Source organism: Hippocampus guttulatus, chromosome 19 (genome assembly GCF_054856545.1).
Source record: "Hippocampus guttulatus isolate MCC_2025c chromosome 19, RoL_Hgut_1.0, whole genome shotgun sequence".
Classification (NCBI taxonomy): domain Eukaryota; kingdom Metazoa; phylum Chordata; class Actinopteri; order Syngnathiformes; family Syngnathidae; genus Hippocampus; species Hippocampus guttulatus.
Window position 1 is genome coordinate 10,902,822 of NC_141279.1, and position 20,826 is coordinate 10,923,647.

General features: G+C 44.8%; 1 long non-coding RNA gene across 1 annotated transcript; it reads left to right on the forward strand.

The window, feature by feature from the left end:
• Positions 1–2,759: 2,759 nt before the first annotated feature.
• Positions 2,760–8,639, forward strand: LOC147190290 (uncharacterized). The gene is made up of 4 exons (XR_015104032.1): positions 2,760–3,073; positions 3,152–8,056; positions 8,135–8,234; positions 8,362–8,639. It is a non-coding gene; the product is annotated as an uncharacterized LOC147190290 (long non-coding RNA).
• The last annotated feature ends 12,187 nt before the right edge of the window (positions 8,640–20,826 follow it).

Sequence of the window (20,826 nt, forward strand, 5' to 3'; positions counted from 1 at the left end):
TTTTTTTTTTTTCGACACCTGTAGCTCGTGTGTGGAATTCAGGATAGAAATGGATCATGACAGAACAGGTCACGGTATCGTCTTCAGGTGATAACGTTGTTTCCCTCTCCTGGTCAGTAGGAGGAATGCTGTCGGTGACAACTTCCGGGAATCGAAAAAGAAAACGTTATTTCCATTTGTGTCTTGTGCCAAATTCTATTTTCGTTTAAAGAATGTGTATCAACCTGTTTTTAGACTTTCTTCTTCGTTCCAGTCAAAAATATCGAATATCGAGCTGTATTTCAATGTTGGTGTTTCCAAATTAAAAGAGGTGAAATTACGGCTTGTTTTCTACTTTAAAAAAATACATTGTTTTCTTTGTCTTCCGGAAACGAAATAAAACCCCGTCAAATGTCACAAGATGAAAAAGCCCACGTGAGGTGAATTTTTCGACAAGAGTAAGGCTGGTTTTGAAACCCGTACACTCGGTTTACAAATCCTTGACTGTCAGCTTGTTATATTCTTAATTATCATTTTTTTGTTTGAGCATCATACTATTTCATGTTAAGATTATCAAAATTGCATTATTGTTTAATATTTTTCCTCTTTCAATAAAACTGCATTCAAAGCATCCTTTTGCCGTTCGTAAATTAGAGCCATCCATTAAAAAAAAAACGACGAACCCCTGAGCTTACAACTGAATCTCCTCGGTTAGTCGTGACCAGATACTCGATCGTTTTTTTACAGTATTTGAGGCGAAGGAGGAGTGCATTGCTGACTGCAAAATGACAGCATTTTCATGAAGTTTTACATTTAAACTTGCTTTTTTAAGACAAAATATATATATTCTTGATTTCGGCGTGCATTTATCTTCACAACTGGTTTATTTGAAATTTTATTGTTTCCATCGGTATTTGGTCTTGGTTTCTCGTGCTGCTTGTGTTCACACGGTGGTCTCGATATGTTATTGCTGAAGTGGCGGACCCTCAGGGCCAGCAAGGCCTTCTCTGCTGGCCTAAACATCCATCCATCCATTTTCCGAACCGCTTGATCCTCACTAGGGTCGCGGGGGGTGCTGGAGCCCAGCTTCCTTCGGGCAGTAGGCGGGGGACACCCGGAATTGGTTGCCAGCCAATCGCAGGGCACACAGAGACAAACAACCATGAGCGCTCACACTCACACCTAGGGACAATTCAGTGTTCAATCATCCTGCCACGCATGTTTTTGGAATGTGGGAGGAAACCGGAGGACCCGGAGAAAACCCACGCAGGCCCGGGGAGAACATGGAAACTCCACACAGGGATGCCGGAGCTGGAATCGAACCTGGTGCCCCTGCACTGTGAAGTCGACGTGCTAACCACTGGACTACCGGGCCGCCCTACATAAATTTAATTCATGTTATTTTATTTTCATAAATATGTCAACAGAATTATTCTTTAGGTCATATTATTTCCACTTAGCCGAGTGTTATTTAAAATAACATTGAAAGCCACTCGATGAATAACGTATTTATTATGGTAGAGTTTTTAACCAATCATATTTCAGCTAGCTTGTGTTGCCAAGTAAATTAAACTTGCTCGGGCCTTCAGATTAAACAGAGCAGGCCCCTGTGCGCTGTAAATGAATGGGCACAGTCAGGTTGCAATAGCCAATCAGATCACGAGTCTGCGCACCGGGGCCAGCGAGAAGGGCTTACGTCGAGACTGGCCTGGTTGCAGAACTACTTTCCACACAATTTTCAAGACGGACCTTCCGCGAAAAGCTGGATATTGTGCGAAGATGTCGCCCAACTCCTGCGCTAGCTAGCCTGTCCCAGCAAGGAAAAGGGTTTGTCCGTCATTTTCAGACGAGCAATTATGAACGGTACCCGTGGCTCACAGCCCCTGAGAAACGCTGCAAATTGTACTGCTGGGAATGCCTATTGCTTGCCACGGACCGATTTTGTGTTTGGAGCCACACTGGATTTAAGTTGATTTTCCAAGACAGCAAGGAAACATCAGAGCACGGCTGGGCACTTACAAACTACGGTGCGTTTAAAAACGTTTGGGGACACTCACTATGTGCAGCTCAGCGAACAGACACTACATTGGTTAGTAAATGAATTTTATTTTACATTTCTTCTTGTCATTTTATTTCGTTAGTATTAAATTAATGGTAATGAAATAAAATGACAAAGATACAAAAATGTGTCAAATAAATCTGCTCACCTGCAATTTATAATGCCGCATTGCAGTCACCTTCGTGCACTAAAGTTCGTTAAATCTCAGCTGCTCAACATCGTCAGTTATTTGCTGTTGTATAGCCTATTCTCAAAATGCAAATGATCTGTTAACTTGATTTTCAAAGAATAGTTTGTTTTGTTATTGTTTGGTTGGTGTCTGATATGAAACTTCGACATTGTGCAATTTATTGGACAGACTTGTTTAAGATCACACAGCGTAATTTGGGTGGCATTTTATATCGTATTTTTAAATCATCTTTTTATTTGATGACAATATTTATTATTTGACAATATCTATAAATTTAGTTTCTTGCTCTTAATTGTGAATGCATACTTGATGGTTTTAAATGCTCCTGAAATGAAGTGCTGCTTGACGAGCCTATACTGTATTGTTGTCATGTATGTGACGTCACTGAAGGTCTAAGGTTGAAATGCACGGCCCGCCACTGAGTACCAGTAAACTAATTTACTGCACTGGATTTTTAAAAAAAGCCACTTTAGCATTATGCAGTTTTTAGATTTCATTCTCCATTTTCTTCACATACCACTTGTAACTGGCGCCAAGACTGAGTTGTTGGTTGCCATGACAACGAAAATACAATTTATTTTAGGCTTGTTGTTTTGCAAAGTATTTTGTATTTCTATGTGAACTTTCATATATGTTTTTTCTTTGAATCCTCTGAATAGGTAATTTGGAATGTTTTGTTAAGAATCACTTCCGGGTCACGTGCCGTGGATAGCGAGGAATGAGAGAAAGATCGAGAAGATAACTGGAGAGAGAGAGAGAGAAAGAGAGAGACAGAACTACGATACCGTGTGGTCTATGTGACTTACTGTAATTTGATCTACTTTCGGTTTACCAAGGTGCACACGGTATGTCATTTTGTGTTTATTTATTTAATGTCCTGTTCAAGATATTTAATTTTGATTGTTGTTTGAAATATGTTTTAGTTTTCACGGTGTTCCACGAGTAAACGTTTTTGGACATCAGTACGAGGCGTCATCCTTGACCGGGGTAGATACAGTGAAAACGTGTCCTCATCCATCCTTCTGGAGGCTTCGGCGCGCAGGTGCTTCCCCCCACGGCAAGCTATCGGCTTCGGCGCACATCACGTAGCAAGCTACGAGCTACATCGAGCGTCGTCGCACTCGACCCGCGTGCCACGCAGCTATCCACGAGCTACTTCGAACGTCGTCGCACTCAACCCGCAGCAAGCTACAGGCCTCGGCATGCAGCGTCGCTCCTCAACCGGCAGTAAGGCAAGATTACAACGCGCGACGTTGCTTCTCATTCTGTAGCAACTAAAGTTTTCGGTGGACATTAACCAGAGTTGGCAAAGGCCTATACAGCTTCCAGTAGCTCACAATGTAGATGGATAGAACATATGCGAAGATTATCATAAATGAGAACTAATGAATGTGAGTTCTTGAATGTGTGAAAATATCTGTTGAATGTTTGACAAGCGCATCATTGTTATTATTGCTCTGTAAAACTCAGGTTCTGAAGTTTGAAAGCTCCAAAAATGTCTCAAAATAGCGACAGTCAGTGTGATAAGATGCAAGAGCATGAAAATGTGGAAAAGGAGGCTGAGGCAAAAATAAGAAAATCCTCTCGTTTAAGACATTTGACACCTAAAATGCAGGAACTAAAAGAGAAAGAGTTCATTCAAAAGGAAGGCAAGTTGAATGTAACTTATGAGAAATGGAAAAGTCATGTTAGAGAAACCCGAAGAAAGTTAAAACAATGGTGCCCTGAGCAAGACATGTACGACATGATGGATGAAGTTGAGAAGCTTGAGGGTGAGATAAAAGAAATATACGACAGTGTCCGAAGCCAGACAACACCAAGTCAAGAATTACGCCGAAAAGTTGATGCATGTGTAGCGGCAACAGCAGACTTACTGCAAGTAATGAGAATCCGTCTAACAGAAGATGAAGATGATTTTGATGCTGTGGCAGAAAACGCAAAATTACACATGCTGCTAGATAATGAATATGCCAGGTCCATATATGGTTCCACCGCCTCCATAGTTACAGCACCCAGTGCCAAGCCTTCCGGGCACCCGTCCGAATCACCAATCATTTCGGTTAAGCGGGCCGAAATGGCTGCTCTTCTGGCTGCGAAGGAAGCTGAGATTAACATGGAAGAGGCTATTGAAGCTCAACGTCAGCAGTTGAAAAAACTTGAAAATCAGAGAGACATGGAAGTAATTAAGGCACAGTTAGGTGTATATGAGGAAGAGGAAATTAAGGAAAGGAATGGGACAAGCAGCCCCGTACACACCAAAGAGAATGTTGCATTTCCTTCTTCTCACCATGCCCCACGTCACGAACAGCAAACTGTACAAAATGAGACAACCTTGGTTCAGACATTACAGAAATTATTAGCACTCGGTCGCCTTCCAAACCCAGAGCCTACTGTATTCTCAGGTGATCCTCTAAACTTTATAGAGTGGAGTACAAGCTTCAAAGCTCTGATAGAGAGGCGACTCAAACCCTGCAGATAGATTGTTTTATTTACAAAGGTACATAGCAGGGGAGGCAAAATCTTCTCTTGAAGGCAGTTTTTATAGAAGAGATGAAGAAGCCTATCAGCAAGCATGGGATCGACTCAACACCAGATATGGTAATTCCTTCATTGTGCAGAGGGCTTTCAGAGGAAAACTCAACTGATGGCCAAAGATTGGTGGGAAGGAATATATTAAATTGAGAGAATTCAGCGATTTCCTCCAAACTTGTAGTAATGCTATGCCTCACATAAAGGGTCTGCAAGTTTTGAATGACTGTGAGGAGAACCAGAAAATGCTGGTGAAATTACCAGATTGGGTGACATCCAGGTGGAACCGTCATGTCACAGAGCAGCTAGATGAAGGTAAAGACTATCCAAGTTTCCATAACTTTGCGTCATTTATATCAAAAGAGGCACGCATAGCTTGCAGTCCAGTGTCGTCTCTATACGCCTTAAGACAAGCTACCGAGATGACAGTAAAGGGAGGTAGGCACCCAAAAGCAAACACATTTGCTACAAAGGTGAGGATCCCAGATTCGCAAATCTCTACAGCCGATCAAGACCCCAATGAAAACAATTTACGAGATGCCGAAAATCCAGGCATATGTATATGCTGTGGAGGAGAACACTCTCTACATAAATGTAAGAGGCTTATGGAAATGAGTTTAGAGGAAAAAAGAAAATACATCTATGAAAACAAGCTATGTTTTGCATGCTTGAGAACAGGTCACAATTCTAAGGAATGTAAAAATAGAGCCATGTGTGGAGTATGCCGAAAGAGTCATCCAACCGCATTACATGAAGATCGTTCTCCAACGGAGACAGCCTCAGCACAAAACACCACGGAAGAAAGTACTTGCTCACTATCTTGTTGCGTCAATGGAAGTGATGGTAGGAGTACATCAATGATTGTGCCCGTCTGGATCTCAGCACCTAATGCAACTGATACGGAGGTCCTAGCATATGCGCTCTTGGACACACAAAGCAACCACACGTTTGTCGATCAAGAATTATGTGCAAAGCTTAAGGTAGACATGGACCCAGTTAAACTGAAACTCTCCACGATGATGGGAAAAGACTCAGTGATAAAGAGCGAAAGAGTTTGTGGACTTAAAGTAAGAGGATTTTCCTCAAATATTTCCATTGACCTACCTCCAGCCTACACAAGAGACTTCATTCCCTTTGACCGCAAACATATTCCTACCCGCAAAACAGCCACTTCATGGAAACATCTGGTTGATATAACCCAAGAGATACACCCACCGATGGATTGTAGTGTTGGACTATTGATCGGTTATGACTGCTCCAGAGCCTTGATTCCAAGAGAGGTCATTACTGGAGGTGACTATGAGCCTTATGCTGTCAGAACTGATCTCGGCTGGAGTATTGTAGGAAGAGCAGCACAATGTGTAAATGCAGGAGATGTGACAAGTCTTTGTCTTCGAGTATCTGTCAAAGAGTTACCACCCAAAACACCATCAGCCATCATTGAAGTTCTGAAGTCTGATCCTGCAGACATGAAAGCAGGGAAAATAAGTATAACTCAAGATGACATTCTCTTTCAGCAAGTCTTAAAAGGAGGCCTCCAACAAAATGAGCGCGGCCATTGTTAAATGCCTGTTCCTTTCAAAGCACAACCTCACCTCCCAGACAACAAAGTGCTGGCTTTGGCACGACAGAAACGATTTAAAAGAAAGCTGGACAGAGATGACAAGTTCAGAAGTGACTGTCTGAAGTTTATGGAGAGTGCTTTGAAAGATGATGATGCAGAGAACGTAGACTCCAACTCGAAATTCGTAGAATACCGGAAGGAGGTGCACTTATTTGGAGTGTCAACTTCCCTTGGCTGTGCCAACGATGCCATAGAATGTCTTGCCATCCATAATGAGAAACAGTTCCCCAATGCAGCTAGTTTCATGAATAAGAATTTCTGTGTTGATGACAGACTCATAAGCGTGGAGTCAGTTGCGGAGGTGAAAGATCTTACGAAAGAAGCCCAACCTCCGTGTGCAAAAGGAAACATACAGTTCCACAAATTCCTTTCCAACAATCTAGAAATGCTCAATTCAATCGATGTAGCAGAATGTGCTGAGGACGCAAAGAATGATGATGTCAGGCCTGATGACTTACCAGTGCAAAGAGCGCATGAAAAAAGTTGGAAGATCAAAGGTGACAGTTTCTCCATCAAGAACAAAAGGCCCCCGACACGAAGAGAGACTCTTTCCGTTGTAGCCTCTTCGTACGACCCTCTTGGTTTTCTAGCCCCATTCATCTTTGATGGAAAGTGGATACGACAAGAGATGCGTGAGGGTGGTACAGGATGGGACAATCCACTACCTATGGACTTGAAGTTAAGGTGGGAGACTTGGCGAAAGGATTTGGAGAACCTCGATAAAAGTGAGAGTCCAAGATGTTTTATACCAGACACGATTGGCAAAGCGAGAGTGGTTCTAGAGTATATTAAAAATGAAGCCAAGCGATTCCATGTTTTCGTCGCAAGTCGGACCCAGAGAATTCAAGAAAATAGTGATGCAAATCAGTAGCACTACATTGACACAGAAAACGAAACAAAACAAAATAAACTGAGTCTTCAAGCAAATTTGAAATTCAAGACCCTCCGTTATGACTGTCAAGATGAAGACAGACAAGTGAGAAAAGTAACTTTACATAGGAGAACGAAAGTTAGGAAGAAAGGGAGAAGTTAGGAAGAAGGTAGAGAGCCTCAATAAGCCTTCCGTCGTTCAAAGAGCCGTACAGAAGTTAGTGGTTCTAGTTAAAGGTAACTAGGGAGAAAGCATCAGATGCTGATCAGACATATTTCTAAGTTAAGGTGTCAAATATTCAATCTAGAATAGGCCAATTTTTTAGAATATGTAAATTCCATTGTTTGTTTGAATGACATTAAATTTGTCTCGTTTCTTAAAGACACATCAGAACAAGGGTGAAATTACTGTTGATTATTTTCAAGGGTGTAAAGTAATTTTTCATTTACAAATGTTACTCCAACAGTAATTTGGTGGGAGTGTAACTGGCACCAAGACTGAGTTGTTGGTTGCCATGACAATGAAAATACAATTTATTTTAGGCTTGTTGTTTTGCAAAGTATTTTGTATTTCTATGTGAACTTTCATATATGTTTTTTCTTTGAATCCTCTGAATAGGTTATTTGGAATGTTTTGTTAAGAATCACTTCCGGGTCACGTGCCGTGGATAGTGAGGAATGAGAGAAAGATCGAGAAGACAACTGGAGAGAGAGAGAGAGAAAGAGAGAGACAGAACTACGATACCGTGTGGTCTATGTGATTTACTGTAATTTGATCTACTTTCGGTTTACCAAGGTGCACACGGTATGTCATTTTGTGTTTATTTATTTAATGTCCTGTTCAAGATATCTAATTTTGATTGTTGTTTGAAATATGTTTTAGTTTTCACGGTGTTCCACGAGTAAACGTTTTTGGACATCAGTACGAGGCGTCATCCTTGACCGGGGTAGATACACCACTAGAGGGAAAACACGCACCAGCAGTGAGACTCATACCACACATTTTGGCAGTCCCTGTTTGACACATCAATTGGGTCTTTGATAAGTTCCCACCTGTTCTAAAATTGAGTCTCTGTAACATGCTAATTTACATCACAAATGCTTCCTAAGCCAGCCAAAGCGGGGGGCGGACTCCTCATGCGTGTGGTGTGGGCCCGCGTGATCCTGGACGAGGGGCACAACATTAAGAACCACAAGGGGGAAGCGGTCCGTGGCCGCTTGCCAGCTGAGGACGGCCGCCCGCTGGGCCGTGACCGGCCTGCCCATCCAGAACAACCTGATGGACATGTACTCTCTGCTCAAGTAAGAATCACCTTCATTATTACCTTCTCCAAACACATTATCAAGACCCTCCAAAATGGTCACGTTTCATCCGGGTGCGAACAAGACTGTGCATTCAGCAGCAAACCTGGCAAGTCTCACTTACCATGTTTTATCCGGTATATATCGCAAGAAAAATGAAATGCAATATCTGGATTGGATTGGCTCAGTAATTCATATTATATTTTGTTTACATAGGACAGCAAGCTTTAATCCGGATCGAATCAAATTTTTTCAAGAATTTGAATTTTTAACAGATAATTCACATGAGAGAGAGAGCCAGAGACAGTCAAAGCAAGAGACAATCAAACATCCTCGGTGGTACCAGGGTTGTTCAAATATCGGATCAGATCTTAAATGCACAATTTGGATCAAATCTGGATTCAACTTGGCTCAGTCTATTTTATATTTTGTTCACATTGGACAAGATTTGACAATCTAATCTAATCTAATTTGAACAAAATTTGCTCTTTTTTTTCTTGATCCAAAGCCAATGTCAAGAAATGTGATCCAGCTAGGGTCTGGTGTTATTTCTGGGCTGCCGGACTTACTTGTCGTCGGCAGACTCGGGACGCGTAATGTTTCCAAATAAAGTTTGCAAGCATCCATTTTGAATATCATTTTTTTTCTCGCAAAGCGTTAGTTTGTCGTTACTTCGAATATGGCAGTGGTGCCAAACTCATTTCACAAGTGGGCCGGGCCATTAAAGTTATACCATACTCTGCTAAAAATAACCAAAATAATAGGTCTTTCCTTTGTTTTTGTCTCAAGAGCACAAGAACATGAGGAAAATGTTGAAAGTTAATGAACATATCTTTTGCAAAACATTTCATGAAGCACCGTGGATTTCATGAGACAAATGTGCAATTTACTTTCATCATTCACATCTCTGCATTGCAACTAATCGCAGTGATTGTACAAAGGCACAAAACTAACAATTGGGAGTGAAAAATAGAGTTACGCATTTTAAGATGAAACGAGATTTATAAAGAAAGGAATTTTTAAAACATTTACACATGTGCATATAAAATCTAAACGTCATCCCTGCCTACACCTTACAAACTAAGGAGAGTGCTATTAAATGTGAAAAGAAGTATTCACACGTCCTTGTCCTGCTGTGTTGGGTCCGTCTCAGCTCTTTGTCTTCTCTGCTGTTGTCTTCTTCTCTGAACAAAACAATATTGTCTTCTACTCTGATCAAAACAGTCTGTCGCCTAGCGGATACCCCACAAATTGCACCTTATTAAAAATATCAATTCCGTGTCTTTTATGCAGTTTTTTTCACTTTTAAATGATCCCGCAGGCCTGATCGAACCTCCTTGGGGCCCGATTCTGGCCCGCGGGCCGTATTTTTGACACCCCTGGTATATGGGCTAAAACCAATGTCTTACTTGATGTGATCGGTCGCTATATCAGCAAATTCAGAATCACAATCAATCCGTGTTCGCCTTCCTAAATCCCTTTCTCGCGAATGCCGAATGTTATGGAGACTCGTGACGAAGCTAAAGTCTGTCAAATAGATGCGGATCTGAGAAACAAGTTTCGATGGGACTGGTTGGATAGAAAGCTGACGGTGTCCCCAGGAAGAACCAGTAAAGAGGAACCACTGTCTGTGCGTGTGCTGGATTTGTGTTGGATAAAAAGAGAGTGAAAAAGACGGAGAGGACCAACAAGCTTTTAGCTCTTGCTAAAAAGCTTAAAAATGAAGAGAAAATAAACATTCTACATCATGAAACTGTACTTAGTTGTATGGACTGTAAATAGACATCCACTTTATAGGATAAAATGCATTCATAAACCAGGGGTGGGCAATTATTTTCCCGGGGGGGGGCCAAATAAGAAGCAGAAAATATTGTGGAGGGCCGGGCCAAAAGTTAGAAATAGGACTATTTGCTACAAAATGAGACGAGTAAGAGACCTTGTGGCTTTTCTTTCACTCACTGTCTCTAACTTTACCTTGTCTCGATCACCACACATGACAGCATTGCTCAGCTGATGTCGCACAACGAACTTTTGAAGCCAGCCTCGGGACGCTTAGAAGTCTTTGATGCTCATGGTTAGCGCTATGGAACTCGCCTCCTCTCTTATTAGCGGTCCAGTTTGCGAAACGTTTTTAACATGATAACAATTAAACCATTCTAGGAAATGTTCATTTACTCGAGCCACAAGCAATTCACTCTGAGCATGGAAATTGCCAGAATCTGTCACGTTCCGTATTTAAACCCAACCCAGGCCACATATTAAGCTTTGAACTACGACAACAGCTAAGCTAGCCTAGCCGAATGTAATGATGGTCAGCAGACAAGGTTTACGTTTTATGTGACTTTTAAGAACAACGTGGCAGAGTCATCAAACATGCGGTGTACTCACTCGCAGTCACTTTCTGGAACTCCCCCTTATAGGCGGGACCTCTCAATCAACTGGAGTATGACATACAGTACAAACGTTCATAAAGCACTTCTCATATAATAATAGTCTGTGCAGTTCACGTGTCAATCACGTGATGTAATGAAGCAGCACATGCACCGACACGTGGATTGCTCTGTGAGCCTGACGCATGCGTCAACGCATCGGTGTCCTGGACCCATCACTAATTGCCACTTCCACGCTCGTTGACCTGTTGTTTGCTATCGTTCTCGTTGTGTTTCTCGTTCTAGTTTCTCGGTACTATTTTCTCTGCTCGGCAGACCTTTATTTTACACATTGGATTTTTCTCGCCTGTTTTCCGATACATTGTTTTTCTTTCGCATACTTGGTTCTTGCCTTTTGGATGCAAGCGTTTTTTGTTAGCCATTCTTATTGTAAATATTAAACTATTTTGTTTTTCACAGATATTTTGTTGACATCTGCGATTATTGGGATCCAAAACCTGCTTTGGCTCGCAGGCAAACGTGACAATATCTTCACATAAACAAAATCACAGGAGCTGACCAAGGGTGTGGTGACAGCAGTTTATTCCCTTTATGCTGACAGCAAAATGGGAAAAAGTAATGGATGATGTAAAACAAATACTCACTCAGAGATTCAAAATGAAGGACTTGGGGACATTGAAACATTTCCTAGGAATCGATTTTGAACAAATAGATGGACAAATTAAAATGTCACAGGAAAGATATGTGAAAAAGATTCTAGAAAGGTTTGAAATGCAAAACTGTAAACCAAGACAGACCCCTTGTGAACCAAAACTAGAATACACTGTGTCACGGTTTTGTTTTCGGTCTGGCCAGCAGGTGGCATGAGCGGACTTCTGTGCACACCTGCTGTCGATCTGTGATTAGTAGACTCAGTATTTAAGGACTCCTGTTGTTGGAGTATTGTTTATTGCATTGCTGTTTCTCTGCTCATTGACTAGTTGTTCTCTCCTTATCGGTGCGATTTGTACATTCAACTTTATTTTTTCCTACGGAGACCTTGTTTTCGTCTACGCTTTAGGATCCACCCTAAACTCGGTTTGTCCGAGACATAACAGAATACTCCGACCATATGGATCCTGTAGACATGAACAAGATCATGACCGCCTTGACCAGCCAGGGGCAACTAGTGGGCCAGCAAAGACAAGAGCTCGCGGAGCTCCGGGAGGCAGTCACCGTCCTGGCTCAGCGGCTTGAAATTTTGAGTTCCCGGATGGAACAAACGAGCCACCGAGAAACGCCACCCTCAAGATCCCCTACGGTTACAACCGAGACACCATCTTCCCCGATCGTAGGGCGAGAGCCTAATTTCCCTCACCCCTCTCGTTATGGTGGGGAACCGGGACTCTGCAAAGAATTTTTGTACCAATGCTCTCTATTATTCGACCAGCAACCTTCTGCTTACGAGAAGGATAGCACCAAGGTGGCTCATTATGAGGCTGTTGACTGGTCAGGTGGCGTCTTGGGCAGTGGAAATAAGCAATGCTCAACCCGGGCTTCGGTCTTCCTTCCCTGAGTTTGTTGCCGAGTTTCGTCGCGTGTTTCAACATCCGGTTATGGGAAGGGAGGCCGAAGGACGGCTTTTAGGTATTCGGCAAGGAAGACAATCCGTTGCCGAATATTCCATCTCATTTCGTATTCTGGCCGCCCGTAGCGGTTACGGGGACCGCGCCCCGTGTGGTTTGTTTTGCCGCGGGTTGAGTGTAGCTTTGAAGGACGAACTGGCTACCCGCGATGATAGCACCAACTTGGAGGAAGTCATTAATCTGGCCCTTGTCATGGACAACCGCATGCGGGAGCGCGAGCGGGAACGCGGGCGTGGACGAACGGGGAAATACCCGTTTTCAGTCCCGACGTGCGGGTAGTCGGCCGGCTGACCACGAGTCCTGGCGACCGTCCGGACCCGAGCGTCATCCTTGTTCCGGCCCAGCCGACGCAGAGGGGGAGCCCATGCAGCTGGGAGGCGGACGCTTGGGACCAGAGGAGAGAGAGCATCGGATTCGGGACCGGGCCTGCTTCTACTGCGGTCAACCCGGACATCGTGTTGCCGACTGTTCCGTGACACCGGCCCGCCCGTCCAGGCGCTCCGAGAACTGTGAGTTTGCACCCGGTATTGAGTCGCGGGAGTCGAGACGGGAGGGGTCCCGTCCGGGACATCCTAATAGACTGGAGCTGGACGGAACTCTCTATGGTCCCTCACGGGCCATTACGATTCGGGCATTGGTGGACTCAGGGGCGGACAATTGTTTTTTAGACCCCAGGTTGGCTAAGGAACTGGGTTGCCCGGTGGAGGAATTAAAAGAAATAAAGCGGGTTCACGATCTGGACGGGTGGCTCTTGGCGGAAGTGAGAGAAATCACCGGGCCAGTAAGACTAAGATTATCGAACAATCACATTGAATACCGAAAGTTCTATCTAATGCGGTCTCGATCCGTACCCTTAGTTTTGGGGTTGCCGTGGCTGATTTCCTGGGAACGTCCCGCGATCGAGAATTGGAGCTCGTTCTGCTATACCCACTGTTTGCACTCGGCGGCGGAAAATAGAGGGCCGACCCGTAGCGAGCCACCAGAAGTCATTTGTTTGGATAATGTTCCGAGTATTTACCACGATATGCACAAGTATTTAGTAAAGACCGTGCTCAGTCCTTGCCGCCTCACCGGCCCTATGACTGCGCAATTGACTTGATTGATAAACCCCCCCCCCCCCCTCCCGAATTCCCGACTATATCAGGTTTCACAGCCGGAACAAGAGGCTCTGAGGGAATACATCGACAGCTCACTCTCGGCTGGCCTCATTCGGCCGTCTAAATCCCCATTGGGAGCCGGGTTCTTTTTTATCGAAAAGAAAGACAAGTCGTTGCGCCCTTGTGTCGATTATCGGGGCCTTAATGAAATGAAATCACCATCAAAAACAAATACCCACTCCCATTGTTAGATTCGGCGTTCGCCCCCCTCCAATCTGCCACCATATTTTCCAAACTCGATTTACAAAGTGCGTACCATCTGGTCCGTATTCGGGAGGGGGATGAATGGAAGACGGCATTCAAGACGCCGTTGGGGCACTTTGAGTATTTGGTCATGCCATTTGGGTTAACCAACGCGCCCGCGGTGTTTCAGAGTCTCATCAATGACGTGTTAAGAGATTTTCTGAACATATTTTGTTTTGTCTATTTGGATGACATATTGATTTTTTCCCAGACTCTTGAAGAACACCGACACCATGTCAGGCTGGTTTTGCAGCGCCTGTTAGAGAACCGGTTATTCGTCAAGGCGGAGAAGTGTGAGTTTCACGTCGAGTCCATTCCGTTCCTAGGTTTTGTCATCGAGAAGGGTCGGCTGAGAGCTGACGTTGCCAAGGTTAAGGCAGTAGTAGACTGGCCCACACAATCCACTAGAAAACAGCTCCAACGTTTCTTGGGTTTCGCAAATTTTTATCGCCGTTTCATCCGTAACTACAGCCATAGAGCCCTGCCTTTGACCCGGTTAACCTCTTTCAAGGTCCCCTTTAGGTGGGACACCGACAACGCGTTTTTAGAATTGAAAAAGGCCTTCACGAACCCTCCGGTTTTGCAACATCCTAACCCATCCTTTCCTTTCATTGTAGAGGTGGACGCTTCGGAATCAGGGGTCGGGGCGGTATTATCGCAGCGATCCCCAGTCGACCAAAAACTCCACCCTGGCGCCTTCTTCTCTCGTCGTCTCAGTCCAGCCGAAGCCAACTACGACGTAGGAAACCGGGAACTGCTAGCAGTCGTTTTGGCACTACAAGAATGGCGACATTGGCTTGAGGGGACTGAAGAGCCCTTCACTGTGTACACCGATCACAAGAACCGAGCATACATCCGCTCTGCCAAGAGACTAAACTCACGCCAAGCAAGGTGGGCGCTCCTCCTTACTCGTTTCAACTTCACACTTACCTACTGCCCTGGCTCCAAGAACATTCGACCCGATGCTCTCTCCCGTATCCATGACCCCGCGGAAAGGAGCAGCGAACCACAGTGTATTCTTCCCGATCATTGTATTTTGGGGGCCCTGAGGTGGGCAATCGAATGTAGGGTCCAGGAGGCCCAGAACGGAATCCAAATCCCTGCTGGCTGTCCTGCAGGGAGGCTTTTTGTACCCCCACCTCTGCGCGCGGAGGTGTTACAGTGGGGGCACACATCTAAGGTGGCGTGCCATCCCGGGGTGAACCGGACCTTGGAGCTTGTCTCTCAGCGGTTTTGGTGGCCGGAGCTACGGAAAGATACGCTGGACTATATCAAGGCCTGCTCCACCTGCGCTTGCAGTAAGGCATCCCACCAACCACCGGCGGGGTTGCTGCAGCCATTACCTGTTCCGTCTCGACCATGGTCCCACATTTCCATGGATTTTGTCACAGGCCTGCCTCCTTCCCGGGGGAAGTCAGTCGTTCTCACCGTGGTCGATCGCTTCTCTAAATCTGTTCATTTTGTTGCCCTATCCAAGCTGCCCTCTGCCCTGGAGACCGCCGACCTTCTCGTCAAACACGTCTTCCGTCTTCATGGGATTCCGGTAGACACCGTGTCGGACCGGGGTCCTCAATTCGTTTCCAGAGTGTGGAAACGTTTCTGTCATGCCATGGGGGCCACTGCTAGTCTGTCCTCTGGTTACCACCCACAGTCCAACGGCCAAACTGAATGCACGAATCAAGACTTGGAGGCAGCCCTGCGCTGCGTTTGTCTCCTTCGCCCCTCCTCGTGGTCGACTCACCTGCCTTGGGTGGAGTACGCCCACAACACCCTCGTCTCATCGGCAACCGGTCGGTCTCCGTTCATGTCTGCTTATGGTTATCAACCTCCTCTATTTCCTTCCCAGGAGGGTCAGGTGGAACTCCCGTCCATTCAGCTCCACTTGCGACGGGCCCATCGCGTATGGAGGGAGACCAGAGCTGCGCTATCACGCACTGCAACGAGGAACCGGCAGATCGCTGACCGCCGCCGGCGCCCAGCACCGAGCTATCAGGTGGGGCAGAAGGTGTGGCTGTCGACTAAGGATCTGCGAATGGCTGGTACTTCTCACAAGTTGGGGCCTCGCTTCACGGGACCATTCGTGGTGGAATCGGTCATCAGCCCCGTCTCCGTCAAGCTCCGACTGCCGCCCACCATGAAGGTTCACCCCGTCTTCCACGTTTCCCTGTTGAAGCCAGTGGCCACCAGTCCCCTGGCTCCTCCTCCCACGTCGCCTCCTCCTCCACGGATTGTCGACGGCGACCCGGTGTACACAGTGCGAGAGATTTTGGACTCTCGGCGCAGGGGTAAGGGGTTCCAATATTTGGTCGACTGGGAGGGCTACGGCCCGGAGGATCGGCAGTGGATTCCCCGCTCCTGGATCTTGGACCCGTCCCTGCTCCGTGCTCTCCACGCTGCGCACCCATCGAAGCTGGGTGGTCCGCCGGGAGGCGTCCGTTGAGGGGGGGTACTGTCACGGTTTTGTTTTCGGTCTGGCCAGCAGGTGGCATGAGCGGACTTCTGTGCACACCTGCTGCCGATCTGTGATTAGTAGACTCAGTATTTAAGGACTCCTCCACTGTGCACCTGTTGTCGGAGTATTGTTTATTGCATTGCTGTTTCTCTGCTCATTGACTAGTTGGCTTTAGACCTCGTCGTGTTTTCGCTTTGTATTCTCGGTACCCATGGTATAGTAAGTACTGGTTTTGTTTTGTGATTTGTCTTTCTTGCGTGTATTTGTGATACATTGTTTTTTGTTTGTATTTGCGGTCTTTATTTTTCTCCCTTGCCTTTTGTGCAAGCGCTTTTTGTTATTCGTTTTATTTGCCCTCTGGTCCTTATTGTTGAGCAGCGCTTTATGTTCTCTCCTTATTGGTGCGATGTGTACATTAAACTTTATTTTTTCCTACGGAGACCTTGTTTTCGTCTACGCTTTAGGATGCACCCTAAACTCTGTTTGTCCGAGACATAACACACTGAAAATGCAGAAAAGCTAAAACAGCCGAGACAGTACAGGGAAGCAGTGGGAAGTTTCATATACTTATCTACATGTACAAGACCTGAAATCAATTATGTTGTCAGCAAACTATCTCAGCATTTCAGTGAACCAACTGTGGAGCATTGGAATACAGTAAAACACGTATTCAGATATTTGAAAGAACAACAAAACCAGCGACAAAACAAGGGTTGAGGGAATTTGCGATGCGGATCTTTGGAGGATGTTGAAATGTGAATGTGCTGTGTTATGCAATTTGGTTGTTTTGCCCAGTGAGCTAACAGCGTTGGGGGTGTTGGAGATTCATGTTATGTGTAGCGCTCTTGCTCACTGCATTTGTTGTGGAGAGGCATGCCGAATGTACATATGAACAAAACCTCCGCTTTCAGTTAGCAGACGCTATGCTCATGGCCACGGTTCGTGTTAATAATTATAATACATTTTATTTATAAGCACCTTTCTGGACAACCAAGGACACTTTACAATAACAAAAAACACAAAACAATACGGGTTGAGCAGCGGCAGCCAAAACGCGCCTGCGTTCACTCAACCCAGAAGTCAGAAAGAAACCACAAGGGAGGGAGAGGGGAGAAAAAAAACCACGCTCGAACTATCCTCATTTTGAGGATAATTTGAGTTAGGCAAAAAACTCCTGCACAAGCATATGACAGTTACAACAGGTCACAAGACATAAACAATGAAGACGGTGAAACAAGGGAATGTATGAAGGAGGGGGTGATGGTCGGGGACTAGCTTCCGTGCATACTTTCATCAGGGGAAGGTCGAGATAGCAGATGTTGTTTTGGTCGCAGGCTGCCCAAGAATTTAAGACAGCCTTGAGTCCGTGGCTTATGTCTCTTGAGTGGCATCGATCAGCCAAATCCGTGATTTCAGTCAATATTTGAGCACAGATTCCAGTTTCTCCAAATTCTTGACCATCTTGGAGAGACGCTCCAAAACCGCAACAGTTTGTGGTTGAGCACAGTCTGAGTCTGAGTGTTGGACATCCGCACTATGCCATCCTTAGACCGGTAGCCTCTTCACTTCCAATAGAGCCGCTCCCATCGGTTGTGTTACACCGTACTGCCAAGTTGTTTTGGCAATAGAATAAATATGCCTGAACTGATCATCTAAACGTGTCTTATTATTACACGAGTTTACCGGCCATTCGTCGTGATTCGCACCTCCTTAACAGAACACATAGAAGCGCCCGACTCATGTCCGCACTCGCCGTCTGCATGAACGCTGACTTGTCGCTGAGGGGGTGGGGGGGGGGACGTTCTGAAGCAGTGACATCGCACACGCACAATGAAAGTCGTGCATTGCTCTGAGATTGACGCCCTGCGTTGCAGCACCGCACTGTGGTTCGTCATTATCTTGATTTGAATCCAACCAATTGACATAGAATAAAGTAAATACGTATTTAATCAGTACAACATTGTTGAACGCAATTTTATTGACATTTGTGTGGAATAAATAAACTGAATTTAAAAGTAACATTTGAGTCCACACCGTTTAATTGAAGAACTCAAGCTGAAATAACTGCTTTGGAATACAATAAAACAAAATCACCGCACATTTAAGGTTAACTCAACAAACAAAACTGTTAATTTCACCCAAATAAAACAGCCGTCCATCCATCCATTTCCGATTCGCTTTTTCTCACAAGGGCCACATTTTTTATTACTTTTTTTGAAACAAGCGCAAAGGTAAAAATTCTGATTTTAGAGGCCTTTTATTTTGAAATACAATACAAAACAATACATGCTGATTCATATAGCGCTTTCACATCAGTGGCAGCTGTAACAAAGCGCTTAACAAAACAGTTAACATCAAGTAAAATAATAAACACAACACACAACATAAAACAGGGACAGTCGTGCAGTCCTAACCACTTTTCTGTCACACGCTTTGTTGTTTGAAGCAGCTTGAGATGAAAGAGGAGAGAATCAAAGTGTCCTTTAACCAGTGGATCAGAGACGTCATGCTCAAAATGTGCACACGTCGGCTACAAGCTAAGTTTCAAAGTCAACAAGAAGCTTTAGCATCCATTGACGAAAAAAGAGATTGGTTCACTTCTCCTGTCCCATGGAAATCCATTTCAATTCCAAGCGGCGACTCTCGGTTCCAAATACGCATCGGCGCTCTGCGCCGACGCTCCTCATCCTCAACTTCAGCAGCCATCCATCCATCCGCACCAACGCAGACTGTCCAACAGCGCCGACATCTCCACTGAACAAAACGGGGTTGTGAAAAATGCTGCCCATTACAGGCGCAAAAAACACATGCGCCCCAGGTCTGTTCAGCACCGACAGTCAATGGCGCCGACATTCCTCCCAATCAAAATCTGCGCTGGTACAGGCGTGCTGCCGAGAAGGTGCAACCACCAAGCACAGATACTTCACCTTTGACGAATGTCGTGGCCAAAAAACGCTGAAAACAGTCCATATCCGGTCCACACGATGAAACAACAAACAACATGTGACAAAACAAAATGACAAAAAACAAACAAAAAAGCAAGGCTCTTGAAGAGCACTTGCCAAAGGCTGCCTACTCGGGCGCCATCTTGGAAAAAAAAAAGTAACATCAGATCATCATGAAAGTACTGTACTGGGTGACATAGTGTGCCCTAAATGTGGTCTGGCTGCGGGAAAACAAAATTAATTAATTCGTCAATTTGTTTATTTATTTTGAATGAGGTGACATTTTAGTGATTGATGGAGAGTTCACATTGACTTTATTTTCTGTTTCAACGTTAGAACACTTCTTGGTGCTATTCTGAGAGAGCTTTCATACTCTCATGGTGAACTCATCGTTACCTGAAGAAATGATTTTAAACATTTTTATTTTACAAGACTGTATATATTAAAACTCGCCAAATCGTGTAGCCACCCTAGGTGCAGCTACTAGTGGCACCCTTCTATTAAGTTGTCAAGGGAAAGTGTGTCAATTTATCAAATCTATTTGAGTTAGGGTGCACTACTTCAGGTCACAGTGAGATTGGCAACAGCAGACACTAGTTAGAGTCAAGGGGAAACCTCCAACAGGAAGAAAACACACTGACTGAGTTTTTTACAAAAAATATATATTGAGTAAATATTTACAATAGGAGTAGATGGGAAACTGAACTAAATACCGTACACTCCTCTGAACCAGAATACAAAAAGATGAACAAGGAAAAAAAAACATACCGTATTTTCACGACCATTCTGCACACCGTATGGTTGGGCGCAGTCTCATTAATGGGTGCTATTTCTGTATTTTACACATAGACAAAACGCACTGTATTATTGGGCGCAATTTTAAAGTGGTAAAACATACGCCAGCTTAAACATGCGCGCACGCTAAAAACACGTTAGCTTGAAGCATACGGTAGCATGCCAAGACATACAGATACAAGCTAAAAACACGTTTTTAAAAAGGCAACGGAAGCAAAACTGAGTTCCGTTGTATTTTATTTAGCCATCGTACAATGTACTCACGTTTTTCGATCAATCATCACCCCCAGAAATCCATCAAAGTCCTCATCCTCTGTATCAGAATTGAACAATTGTGCAAGTACCGGCAATCCATCAAAAACGCCGTGTTCCCTCTCGTTGTCAGTCACTCTCATTGCCACGTGGCTCCACAGAAATGATGCCGGCTTTGCCAAAAACTCGAACAACAGTGCAAGCAGACACGTTCGTCCAAGCAGCCACAATCCATTCGCAAATTGTGGCGTAACTCGCCCGGCGCTGCCTCTCACTCTTTGTAAAGTTGTGTTTGCCATCGATCATTCATTGTTCCCATGCCGTTCGCAACTTTACTTTGAACGCCCGGTTGATGCCGATGTCCAGCGGTTGGAGTTCTTTAGTCAAGCCTCCGGGAATAACGGCAAGCTCAGA